Here is an 11,614-nt window from a genome sequence, read left to right as displayed (position 1 = left end):
GGGGCCTTGTTGGGATAGGGACCCCTCAGCAACTGAGGGCCTTTCTCTTGCTCTCGGTGTCCTTGCTGGGGTGGGTGGTCCAGGGTTTCTTACTCCTTGGAGGCCATGTAGGCCATGAGGTCCACCACCCTGTTGCTGTAGCTGTATTCATTGTCATACCAGGAAATGAGCTTTACAAAGTTGTCATTGAGAGCAATGCCAGTCCCAGCATCAAAGATGGAAGAGTGGGAGTTGCTATTGAAGTCGCAGGAAACAACCTGGTCCTCAGTGTAGCCCAAGATGCCCTTCAGTGGGCCCTCAGATGCCTGCTTCACCACCTTTTTGATATCATCATACTTGGCAGGTTTCTCCAAGCAGCATGTCAGAGCTACAGTGGATACATTGGGGGTAGGAACATGGAAGGCCATGCCAGTTGAGCCGTTCAGCTCTGGAATGACCTTGCCCACAGCCTTGGCAGCACTAGTGGATGCAGTGCTGGGCAAGATGTTCTGGGCAGCCCCATGGCCATCACACCACAGCTTTCTAGAGCGGCCATCCACAGTCTTCTGAGTGGCAGTGATGGCATGAATCGTGGTCATGAGCCCTTCCATGATGCCAAAGTTGTCATGGATGACCTTGGCCAGGGAATCTAAGCAGTTGGTGGTGCAGGATGCATTACTGACAATCTTGAGTGAGTTGTCATACTTCTCGTGGTTCACACCCATCACAAACATGGAGGCATCCACAGAAGGGGCAGAGATGATGACCCTTTTGGATCCACCATTCAAGTGAGCCCTTGCCTTCTCCAAGATGGTGAAGATGCCAGTAGACTCCAGGACATACTCAACACCAGCACCACCCCATTTGATGTTAGCAGGGTCTCGCTCCTGGAAGATGCTGATGGGTTTCCCATTGATGACAAGCTTCCCATTCTCAGCTTTGACTGTGCCATTGAATTTGCCATGGGTGGAGTCATACTGGAACATGTAGACCATGTAGTTGAGTTCAATGAAGGGGTCGTGATAGCAACAATCTCCACTTTCCAAGTGGAGAGCAGATGGCAGCCCTGGTAACCAGGCGCCCAATACGGCCAAATTCGTTCACACTGACCTTCACCATTTTGTCTGCGGGACAAGGCTGGCACTGCACAAGAAGATGGGGCTGTCTCTGGAACAGGGAGGATCAGAGAGCCGAATAAATCTTTAAAACAAGAGTACATTTTGCCTTAAGTGACACATGCCCACAATATCAGCTCTTCAGAGGCTACAGCAAGAGATTGAGTGTTTACAGTGGCCTGAGCTACACAATGATATGTGTCTCAGAAAAAAATTAAAATAAAATAGTGGATTCTGGGGCCCAAGCAGCCTGGTGTAAATGCCAGCTGTTTGTCTCACTATGAACCTCTCCTTGCCTCGGTTTCCTCATATGTAAGATGGGTAGAACAGCCTCTACTTCCCAGAGCCATTGCCTAGCTGAATCAATAGGATATGTGTTATAGAGGCAATGCTGAGTAAAAGGTGGACACTATTCTGATTGCTATTGTCAAAGGAAACAAGCTAGTCTCTGGAGACCTGCAGCTGACAGTTAAAAAATTTAAATGTTACACTGAGCACAACACAAACATTTTCAGCAGGAGTTTAATGGCAGGTGATTTAGTAGCTGTTGGGAGGGCAGATTGAGATAGGACAGAAGCAGAGGCAAACTGATCAGCAGGGTTTAGCTATTGATATTTCAGATTTTTTTTTTGTTTTGTTTTTTAAAAAAACACAAACGGTGGTAACAGCTTTCCTCAACTGTGTATGTTAAGAGGTAAAATTGGAATGAAGTTCTCTGCTTGGAGGCAGCAGGAAGACAATGGAACCACCTGGCAAGAGAGTGACTAAAAGAAGCGGGTTTGACACCCAAATGATGGAGCTGGCTTTAAAAACATTAAGGTAAAGTGTAGGGTTGGAGAGATGGCTCAGTGGTTAAGACCACTAACATTTCTTCCAGAGGTTCTGAGTTCAATTCCCAGCAACCACATGGTGGCTCACAATCATGTGTAATGGGATCTGATGCCCTCTTCTGGTGTGTCTAAAGACAGCAACAGTGTGCACACATACATAAAAATAAATACATCTTAAAAATAAAAAGATGGGGCTGGTGAGATGGCTCAGTGGGTAAGAGCACCCGACTGCTCTTCCGAAGGTCCAGAGTTCAAATCCCAGCAACCACATGGTGGCTCACAACCATCTGTAATGAGATCTGGCGCCCTCTTCTGGAGTGTCTGAAGACAGCTACAGTGTACTTATAATAAATAAATAAATCTTAAAAAAAATTAAAAAAAAAATTAAAAAAAATAAAAAGATGAAGCCGGGCGTGGTGGCGCACGCCTTTAATCCCAGCACTCAGGAGGCAGAGGCAGGCGGATTTCTGAGTTTGAGGCCAGCCTGGTCTACAAAGTGAGTTCCAGGTAAATTCTCCTGCCTGTAGAATGTTCCTAGGAATGAGCTGCACCTTCGGACACAAGGCTGATTGACAGATGGGAGCTTCAGTGACCGTGGAGAGCTGAGAATGACATGAGTCCAGAGAGAAAAGATCTCTAGCCACCTTTCCCCTTCTTGATAGCCATTCACTGCCTTCCCTTGTCACTGACTGACAGCTTTGTGTCCCCTGGGTAAATCACTTGGGATGTACAGACAGAGCCTGACTTCTCTTTGGAACGTCTTAACTTCACAGAACAGCGTCTTCCACCAACCCCAAAGCAAGACTGTCATCAGATAACATCTAAGGCTTTTTTCATCAGAGGTTGCCTTCCTCAGGTCTCCACCAACATCGAAGGAAAGTGACTTGATTTATCACTTTGTTCTATTACTAGCTTCCAAAGCAGAACATGGGATTTGGGGTGACCTAAAATCTGTGCTCCCAGGTTATGATCACATATATTTAGCTTCAAAAAAGAAACTGTCTCTCAACCCCTTTGAGGTAAGGGATGCATTTTTTCATCATCAACATGCTCCAGTCTCCCAAGTATTGGAACTGTAGGCACGTCTAGTTTGTTTTTGTTGTTGTTGTTGTTTTGAGACAGAGTCATTCCTCTGTATAGATTTGGCTGGCCTCGAACTCACAGAGATCCAGCTGCCTCTGCTTACCTAATGCTGGGATTAAAGGCACGTGCCACTACCACCTGACTGGTTTGTTTGTTTGTTTGTTTGTTTGTTTTAAATAATGAAAAATAGAATAAAAATAAGAAGGGGTGGAGCCAACTGGTGCTGGAGAGATGGCTTGATAGTTAGAGGAGCAGTCATTGCTCTTCCAAACAACCAGGGTTTGATCCCCAGCACCCTTATCAGCTGATTCACAACCACCAGGATTACAGGTCCTCTGTGAGCCTCTGTGAACCTCCCACCTCTGTGAGCACCTGACCCGTATGCACACATCCACACAGAATGTATAGATGTAATTAAAAATAATTAAAAAATAATTAAAGCCAATTGAATTGTGAAGTGGCATGAAGGAATGAAAGAAACTGGACTAAAAATTAAAAATTACCCCACCACACACACACACACACACACACACACACACACACACACACACCGTGCTATCTGTCTCCCAAGCTCTGTGGCTTCAGGCTCAGGACCAGCCGCTTTACTTCCTGCTCATGAAAATGAGGCTTCTTGCTATGATAGCTGTACACGCTGTATCCCACAGGCTGGGCTCACTTTGAGGGACGCTTTGCACACACTTCTACTCCTCATTAACATCCTAGGATGTGGTTGCCATCTTCATCTGCAAGCGAGGGGCTAAGTTCTCTCAAGGTCAGCCTGCCATTTGCCCCATGCGTCTAACTACATAGACACACATGGGGCTGAGTTTCCAGGTTACTCTCCTCAGCTCTGCAGACCTGATGCCTGTGCCTGTGTAAATGCCCGCCACACTCCCTTCTGGCTACAATCTTCTGGGTTTCTTTTCTTTTAAATTTCTAAGACAGGGCCTCCCATATGGCTCAGTATATTCAGGATTCCCAGGTTGCCTAAACTGGCCTCAGGCTCACAGCAGTCTTCTTCTCTGCCTCCTGGTGCTGGGATTATAGATTTGAGCACACACACATACAGTTCCAAAAACTACAGTCTGTGAGGTCATGCTATTTATTATATTTGATGGTAATTTAATCTCAGTCTTCTTACTCATTCTGTTTTGTTCATTTTTGTTTTTGTTTTTGAAGACAGGATTTCTCTGTGTAGCCCTGGCTATCCTGGAATTTGCTCTGTAGACCAGGCTGGCCTCAAACTCAGAGATCTACCTGCCTCTGCCTCCCAAGTGCTGGGATTAAAGGCGTTTGCCACTCTGCTTAGCTATTCAGTCTTTCCTACACTACCAGTTCTGTAAATTTTAGTCATTAAATGTTAGAGCTGGAAAGAATTCTACGAGCTCATCTAACCAAATATTTCTCAAATCTGGGGAAAGATATCATGACAGACAGCCAGACCTTAGCACAACAGACGCCATGTTTCAGGCATTTAGACACCGTTCAGACCCAAGAGACCAGCATGTAGACCTTAATACCTGCCAAATAAGAACAAAGACTAGGGGGCTGGTGAGATGGCTCAGTTGGTAAGAGCACCCGACTGCTCTTCTGAAGGTCCGAAGTTCAAATCCCAGCAACCACATGGTGGCTCACAACCATCCATAACGAGATCTGATTCCCTCTTCTGGAGTGTCTGAAGACAGCTACAGTGTACTTACATATAATAATAAATAAATCTTAAAAAAAAAAAAGATTTAAAAAAAAAAAAGAACAAAGACTAACCCAACAAGGTCCACAGTTCTGGGAAGGTCTCTAAATGTAATGACCTTGCTCTTTGGCTTCTGTAGATCTGCTTCTGGCCAGCTCTTCTTGTTAACTAAGCTGTGCCGACCCAGGATGTGATTTTGTGCCTAAAAGCTCACCTGAGAAAGGCTCAGTACCGCACTGGATCCTGGACATCCAGCGTAGTCCCAGGCTGGCTATTAAAGACTTTCAGTTGGCTTGAACCGATGTCTGAGTGATGGTTAGGCGGATCCCTCATACCAACATTCCCCAACTCCACTGTAGATTGCGTTATAACTTTAGGAACATGGGATTGGCCAGTCTTTTTGTATAAAAACACAGATGTATATGCATGAATGGAATTTTCTACAGAGAACAGTGAGGGACAAGACATGGAAAAAGGTTTCGGTGCACTCCTTTTGTAGTGTCTGAGATTTTCACCTATCCAAAATTAAAGACTAGGAAGCCCCCGAGGCCAGCCTACTGTAGTCAATCCACACATCAGAAACTCCATTTTAGGAAATTTTATACATAAAGATGTACATATTTATCACAGAAGGAAAAGAAAAAAAAAAAAAGAAATCCTAACAAAACTAGGAATAAGCCCGACACGGACTATAATCCAGCTACCTAGGAGACTAGGCACCAGGAACAGGTGATGTAGAAAGAATGAAGCAGGGTAGAGCCCAGATTGCCGAACTAAATTAGCCTTTGCCTCTAGGGGACCAGTGGTTGTGTCTTCTTGGCACCAACGCCCCTGCCCTCAAGATGCTGTTCATCTTTTGGGACGAATAAGCCTTGCTCTCGATTACTTCCAGTGTAGTATCCCACTACCTTGCAAAGAGGAATGCCACCCTTATTTCCGGCCTAAAGCAGTCCTCTGAAAACTAAACTCAGTTCTTTAGCAGATAGTCAAGCAGCAAGCTAACAGCCTCCGGACCGTTTGCCCCAGGCTGTCCGGAGTGTGAGCGCTCAGACACAGCTTCTACCTCTTATCCTGGGGAGGCTCCAGAGACTCCCACTTCTCCGGTGTTAACAATGCTTTTTTTCCCCTTTCTAACTCGGCCCGTGAATTCTCCTGTCTTTTCATACATCCCAGGTTTCATTCCAGTCTTAAATTGGTTTCCTGGTCTGCCCTTTATCCCCCATCCCAGTCTTCTCATCTCTGAATCGCTTTGCCTGACTGGACAGGAAGTCTTGCTTTAGTATCCCCATTGTATTCTTTCCCGTAGGAATGTTAATCAGCGAACGGGATTTAATTAATTCAGCAGCTAATTTAAAATGGGAGAGGAAGAGTGGAAGAGGAGGAGGGTAGAGAGAGACGGGTCCTACTTCGAAACAGAAGGCACTGCGCGAGGCTCTGGGTTGGTGGGCACCATGCTGTCGCCCTCGTTTACTGCCCCCACCTACATATACAGCCAGCAGGGAAGGGCAAAAGTGGGGAGCGTGGCTGGCAGGGTCTCCACGGACTCATTCGGTCCCGCTGCTGCTTTGGGCTGGAAGAGAGACAGAACGGGAGGGATGCAGACAGCCCCTCGTGGCAGGAAGAACTAAGGGAGGGGCATTTATTTGTTTTTTTGCTTTTTGGTTTTTGTTTGTTTGTTTGTTTGTTTGAGACAGGGTTTCTCTGTATAGCCCTGGCTGTCCTGGAACTCATTTTGTAGACCAGGCTGGCCTCGAACTCAGAAATCCGCCTGCCTCTGCCTCCGCTGGGATTAAAGGCATGAGCCACCACTCCCGGCCTGATTTATCTCTTTACCACCCAGGGCTTCCTATGAGAGCCAGCAGTGAGGGAATCAAAATTGGAAGCAAAGGTGGAAGGAACTCAGAGCTACTCAGAGCTGCTTTCTGTTCTCCGGAGCCAGCAAGCCACCACAGGCTCAGCCGAAGTAGAAACACAGCAATGTTTTCTAAGCTTATACTCTATGCTAGATTTTAAATAGTTATTACCAGTTATTAAAAGCTTAAGAGTGTTTTGTTTTGTTTTTTAAGATTTTATTTACTTACTATATTTAAGTAGACTGTAGCTGTCTTCAGGCACCCCAGAAGAAGGTATCAGATTTCATTATGAATGGTTGTGAGCTATCACACGGTTGCTGGGATTTGAACTCAGGGCCTTCGGAAGAGCAGTCAGTGCTCTTAACCACTGAACCATCTCTCCAGCCCCAGGAGTGTTTACTAACATGGCCAGAGTGGTGCATTCTATAAAAGTTAGGTTAGCACATGGAGACACACACACACTCACATCCTGACCATGTTTCAAGGCTTTCCGTGACCCAGGGATGAAATGGCCATATTTGTTTGTGAGGAGTAAAGGAAAATGCGATATGAGAAGACTAAGTACAAGGCTCAGCTCGGCTGTACGGCCTATGTATGAAGGGCAGAAAACAAATCTCATTCAGCTTTAGCTCCCAGGCCTAAAGCACCTGGAGAAGTAATCGAAACTGAAAGGATTATTCCAGAATGTTTTAAAGTTGCAAAGTCTCTATCATTCACTGCAACGAAAACGTTACCAAGCCGGGCATGGTGGCGCACGCCTTTAATCCCAGCACTTGGGAGGCAGAGGCAGGTGGATTTCTGGGTTCAAGGCCATCCTGGTCTTCAAAGTGAGTTCCAGGACAGCCAGGGCAATACAGAGAAGCCCTGACTCGAAAAAAACCTAAATAAATAAATAAATAAATAAATAAATAAATAAAGTTATCGATCATTGCTTTAAGAGAAAGCCCTTGCCTGATGTGGGGGTGCATGCCTTTAATTCCAGCACTCAGAGGCAGACAACTTGGTCTACTTAGCAAAGTAGGCCTGCCAGGGTGACAAAAAAAAAAAAAAAAAAAAAGCAGAGAAGACAGATCTTACAAGGGATCTCTGTTACATGAGACCACTGTGCTAACTCATGCCCAACGTAGAACAGAACTCCAGGCAGCTGAGGAAGGCCTCTACCCGTCTTATACTAAAGGAAGGCAGGCTTGGCAGGAAGGAAGAAGAGCCCAGAACCTCCAAGGCTCAAGTAAGACAGCAAAGCCCATGGTGCTCCAGCCCCCACTCCTCCTACAGAGGCTTCTCCTGATTCTCCCTCCAGGGCTTTGGCTCACTGCCTTCCTTAGTTTGGCGGCTAGCTTTGGCTCACACATCTGAGAATGAAAGCCAGTCACTCCAGAGCTGCCACCCAACTAAGAAAGATCTGTCGCTGTCACAGAAAAAGGCCACATGGTCCATCTGTATTGTAGACAATCTCTAGGGCTTACACAAAGACATTACTGTCCGGGGAGTGCCTGGGATGCTGGCAATTCACAATGGAGATCTGATAAGAAGAAAATTGGCCATCTTGGAAACTGGATAACTTTATAACCAGCACTAGCTGCTCAGCATGAGCTGAGGCGTCTAGGGTCCTGGCCACACAGAGACGGTTCTCCAGGAAAGAAGACAAGGTAGAGCCAAATTAATGGTCTGATGAGTTTAGGGTGTACCCTGGAAAGGCAGAACAAAGAGAGCCATGGGCTGAAGGGGGAGGCACAGAAATTCCACCGAGACAAAGGAGAGACTTGGGATAGAAAATGGGGCGCAGGACTGGGCCAAGGTCGTTCAGACAGAATTGTCCTGGGCGGAGACCACTCGGGTTGCCATTGCTTCCCTAGCAAGTGCCTTCTGAGGACTCCAAAGCTCAGGAACAGGATGTTCCCGAGGCCACGAAGGGTTTAGAGCCTAGTATTTCTCCAGTCTTATAGTCTTATAGAATGGATAAAAAAAAAAAAAAAAAAAGAATGGGGCCCTTACTGAATTCTTTTAAAAACATTACTTCTGGCTGGGCGTGGTGGTGCACGCCTTTGATCCCAGTACTCAGGAGGCAGAGGCAGGCGGATTTCTGAGTTCAAGGCCAGCCTGGTCTACAAAGTGAGTTCCAGGACAGCCAGGGCTAAACAGAGAGACCCTGTCTCAAAAAACCAAAATAAATACTATCTATCTATCTATCTATCTATCTATCTATCTATCTATCTATCTATCTATCTATCTATTGGTTTTTCGAGACAAGGTTTCTATGTGTAGCCTTGGTTATCCTAGAATTCACTCTGCAGACCAGACTGCCTCTGCCCCACAAGTGCTGGGACTAAAGGCATGTATCACCACTGCCCAGCATATTTCTTATTAATTTGTGTATGATGTGTGTGGAGAGATGTGCACATGCCCCAGCACGCGTGTGACTGTCAGAGGACAACTGTGTAGTCAGGCCTGTCCTACCTGAAAGTGGGTTCCAGGGATCAAGCTCAGGCTCTCAGGGTTGCATGGCAACCTTTCCAGCTGAGCCATCTCTCTGGCCTGTGTCTGAATTCTCCCTATTTCTATTTCCCCAGCATTTGGGACCCAATTCTGTATACTTAGGACCTTTTGGAAGCTGAACTTTTATTACCCAAATCCAGGAACTTAGTACATATGGAAAGGTACCGATCTTCCCTCATCTCCATTCAGCAACTGAATATGTACGGAAGGGTACCAGTCTTCCCTCATCTCTGTCCATTTCTCATGCAGAGTAATGATTTTCCAAACCTAGTCTTCGACGCTGACCCCTTAGCTGTCCTCACCCTGTTCGCTTTTAAACCGCTCTCATCTACAGCCCCCTCACAATAGGAGAGCCATCTGTAGGATGCCATGGGTAGAGGAGATAAGGGAAAGAAGAGAGGTGAGGTGGAGTGTAGATTGTAGATTAGGCCAGTGAGATGGGAGGCTGCAGTCAAATGGAAAGAGAGGACAGAGTGTTGGAGTGGGGGGAGGGGAGGAAGATGGCACTGCAGGGGGGCCACAAAATTAATTTAAGGAAGAGAACAGTAAAGGAGACGTTGGTAGAATAACAATCAGGCAGTAGGGGGCTGGGAGGGGGCGGGCGGGTGGAGGGGAGGATGCTGGGGAGGGCCTCGCCTGCAGAGCAACAGCAGCGCCACCTATAGGTATGGTGAAGGGTTACAGATAGCAACAAAGGGGCCCCTTACCTGGACATAGGAGTCTGGATGCAGGTAGGGAGAGAGAAGCTATGGCCTCTGCCCTCCAAACCTTTGCACCACATGCAGGCCAGGATAAATTGTGCAAGGCTCTTCTGGGAAGAGAGAGGCTTAGTGAGGCGATCCAGGGAGAGGGGAACTGATCCCCCCCCACGCGCATTCCCCCCCCCCCTCCCACATCCTGAGTTTTCCTTCTCAGAATCTAGGTTGTAGAAAAGAGAAAAGTCTAAAGGGGCAGGATGTCAGGTATGAAGAAAAGGTATCTGATTCTCCTTTTACTGGCTGGCCAAAGTATTTTATACGTATTTTCAAGTAATTCCCTTTCCTCACTGGACAGTGAAGAACACGGCTCCCTCCCTGGGGCAAAGGAGGCCCCTCACTCAGCTGCCCCCCTCCCCTTACAGCATTGCCTTGAAACTCAACCACCATTAGAAAGCCCCAGGGAGCCACCAAGCTGAGAAGAGGGAAGGAAGAGTTCCCCCCTAGCCACCACCCCCAGTCAGAAAGACCAAGGTGGAGAACAGGGAGGCAAGAGAGAGGATGTAAAAGCAGAGGGAGGGGGAGGAGAACGGGATCAGCAGTATTTGTTGTGCTTCTAGCAAGGAAGGATCCGTCACATTTTTAATAATAATAAATACATGAAGACAGATTTGCCAGCACTGCTCCGGCTCCTTGGGAAGGGTGGGGGAGGGGAGCCAATGCAGCTGCAGCAGAGACCAATATCTTCCCCTCCCCTCCCCCATTAGACAGATTCCATACTGCAGCAGCCCACCCCTCCCCCTCCAACTGCAGTCCTCCACAGCCCACCCTTTCCTCCGTCCCTTCACACAGCTCCCCCACCTCTCGCCCTCCTCTCTGTCTCTCTCTCTCTCTCTCTCTCTCTGTCCCTATACTGCTCTCTTCTTTCTACTCTGGTCTTCATGTAACAGCCTTATCCCAGCAGGAAGAAACCCAAATACCCACATCTTAAATCTCCTAGTCCCAAAACCCAGGCCTTTCCTACCAGTGCCCTTCCCTGGCCGAGCTCAATCTGTCCACATCCAGTACTCCACAGAAGGCATCTAGCACATTTTGGCATTTCCTGGATCCCACTGAAAGGGACCGATCTCCATTTTTATTTTAATGGGACTTCCTTGATCACATCCTTAAATATAATGGCTATCACATTTGCTTGTGTTTAGGGGGTGCCGGGGCCTCAGGACTCAGCGACTACTGCCACCTATTGACCCAAATTTGTTCAAGATGGACCTTTAATACACTTCTTACAGGGCATCAATAGCTTAAACATGCAAAGGCATGGCTCTTGGGGCTTCTCTGAGACCCTCTGAACAATGAGATCAAAGAAACACAAAAGCAGGACTGGGCAGAGAGCCAGCGTCGCGATGCCTGTCTGCATGCACAGGCTACGGTAAGATGGCCAAGGAACAAAAACAACCTAAGTCTCCTCCAGGACCTGTGAGAAAAGTAGGGGACAGAATTTTCCCAAGCAATGGTAAAGATCTTGTGCATGACAGTATACATGAGGTTTAGTACTGGGCAAAGGGTAGTTAGTGTCTCACTAATACCTCATCACAGTAGCCTTGGATGAATCTGGCATTTACGGAGCAAAGAGACCTCAGGGACCTTCCAGACTGTGTTATCTCTAGCTCAGTCTGCACCAGTCAAGTGGAGATGACAGAGGAACTGCATGCTGAAGGAGGACAGGTCTACCCACACCATTGTAAGGGTGTGTGTGTGTGTGTGTGTGTGTGTGTGTGTCTTTCATACCCTGAGGCAGAGCAATGAGGGCGTTTGAGCTCTCCACGGTGCTGAAACCCGGTCAGCGCAACCAGGTCACTGCTCCTTACACTGC

The 11,614-nt window shown here is 47.2% G+C and overlaps 1 pseudogene; it reads right to left on the bottom strand.

Annotated features, from left to right (window-relative positions):
* Positions 1–15: 15 nt before the first annotated feature.
* On the bottom strand, positions 16–10,822 carry LOC110309616 (annotated as a pseudogene).
* Positions 10,823–11,614: the final 792 nt, after the last annotated feature.

The sequence above is a fragment of the Mus caroli genome, chromosome 14 (genome assembly GCF_900094665.2).
Source record: "Mus caroli chromosome 14, CAROLI_EIJ_v1.1, whole genome shotgun sequence".
Classification (NCBI taxonomy): Eukaryota; Metazoa; Chordata; class Mammalia; order Rodentia; family Muridae; genus Mus; species Mus caroli.
This window is presented reverse-complemented; position numbering and strand designations above follow the sequence as displayed.